Source organism: Camellia sinensis, chromosome 7 (assembly GCF_055761805.1).
Source record: "Camellia sinensis isolate YWXY chromosome 7, ASM5576180v1, whole genome shotgun sequence".
Classification (NCBI taxonomy): Eukaryota; Viridiplantae; Streptophyta; class Magnoliopsida; order Ericales; family Theaceae; genus Camellia; species Camellia sinensis.
The window spans coordinates 142,160,278-142,162,255 of record NC_138967.1 but is presented as its reverse complement, the minus strand read 5'-3'; the positions used below and the strand labels follow the sequence as shown (position 1 = coordinate 142,162,255).

The 1,978-nt window shown below is 42.7% G+C and overlaps 1 pseudogene; it reads right to left on the bottom strand.

Moving 5' to 3' along the window:
- Nucleotides 1–298: 298 nt before the first annotated feature.
- On the bottom strand, nt 299–1,695 carry LOC114293055 (UDP-glycosyltransferase 92A1 pseudogene; annotated as a pseudogene).
- Between the last annotated feature and the right edge of the window lie 283 nt (nt 1,696–1,978).

The following is a 1,978-nucleotide window of genomic DNA, read 5'->3' as shown; positions in this document are numbered from 1 at the left end:
CAAAATATTGGATTCACTAAAAATAATCCAAACATCTAATCTCATGACTAAACAAACATAGGAAATCAAGTCCAATCAAATAGTCTAAGGACAATGTATCCAGGACTAACAGTTTGATGGATTACAATCTCCTCTTATTCAGTCTGTCCAAACAAACACACCCACTGTGTAACACCGATATATATATATATATATATATACTAGAAAACGGAAACACATGTATAGGAATAATATATATGTAAAAACATTGAAAGCAGCCTCCCCTTTAGATCATTTGACTCTGATCTGCAAGGCTAGTTTAATAATTACAAGACTTTGACAATGCAGCATACAGAAAATCCTCCATGGCTTTAGCTGAAGACCCCTTGAACCCTTTCTCATCATTCTTGGCATTGTTAAGCATCTCCATAACCTCACAAGCTCTGTTTTTCATGTCTTGCCCTTTAGTTGACCCACTCATCACCAAATCAATCTTTTTCACTATGTCTTTATGATTAACCTCTCTGCTCCCACTTGCCACCCCAACACAGAGTCCCATCTCTTCCTCCAACATCTTGGCATTGAAGTTTTGCTCTGCCCCCATCGGCCACGAAAGCATTGGGTTGGGACTCCATTGCTGAGAGCTTCGAGCACTGAGTTCCATCCACAGTGGGTTAAAAACACACAGAGAGATTTGTGGGACAGAATTTCCAACTGAGGTGCCCATTGTCGCACTAGCAGCCCTTTTTTGCTATCTTGAATACGCCTCTCAAAGCCTCTCGGCAACCATTCTCCATTATTATGGTCGTGATCTGTGACTGGGTTCGATGGTGGCCTAACCACCCAAATGAAATTTTTGCCACAAGCTTCCAAAGCCATGGCCAACAGGATTGTTTGTGATGGTGATGGTGCACTTTGTGACCCAAACGCCACATAAAGAACTGAATTTGCAGGCTTCGAATCAAGCCATTTCATGCAAAGATGCATTGTGGCTTCAGCGTCATCACCAGCACGAGCTTTGCTTCCCAAGGAAGACAGAATAGGCCCAACTGGCCATACGGATTTGCCAATTTGCTTCCTAAAATACTCCATCCCAACATGGTCAATCTCCTCCATGGTGTTGAACAAAATCCCATCACTCTCCAACCAATCTCGAAACATATCTTTTGAAAATGAGCACCACGAATCACCGGGCACCGCTACTTGAAAATGTTCTGGTAACTGTTTGGTGTGAATCTGGTGACCTTTGCGGAAGCCCGGCAAAGGAAACTCCTCGGAATTCACTTTCTTGTAAGGAAGGTGTGGCCATAAAGAGTGAAAAGCAGCCATGCCATAGCCTCCACCAGCATTGAATATAGCATGAAATGCACCGAATTCATGAGCAACTTTGGCAGACCATCCGAAGAACATGTCGGAAATAATGCAAAGTGGTGGGCGGCCATGTTCGAGGAAAAGGCCAGAGATGAGGTCTCGGAGGGCAGGCTCGAGAGCGGGAGAGATGACGATGAGGTGGATGAGGAGAGGGAGAGGGAGAGAGTCGGTGTTTTCGGAGTCCGGAGGGAGGCCGTGGTCGGAGCTGTTGAATGGGATTTCAAGAAGGCGAATGGTTGAGTATGGAGGGATCGAAGGTCGGAGTCGAGTGTTCACAAAGGTTATGGTGTATCCATTTTTCTTTTCTAACTCAAGTGCTAGGAGCATTTCTAATGCACTAGGCATATAATACTTGTTAGTTAAAATGCCTAGTGTGATTCATTTTTTTCAATTCCAATGCACTAGGCATATGAGTAGGCATTTTGGCTTAACTCATATTCACTAGCTACATGTAGCTAGCCTTCAACGCTAGGCAAAATGTGTTCAATCATTAGGATCATTTCCCTCCATCTTTGTTATTGACGTGGCATTCTATAAAATTAATAGTATTTGAATAAATAGCTAAAATAAAGAGCATGGTTGGAGTAAAAACATAAAACAGTTGATAGGCAAAATAAAATATATACTT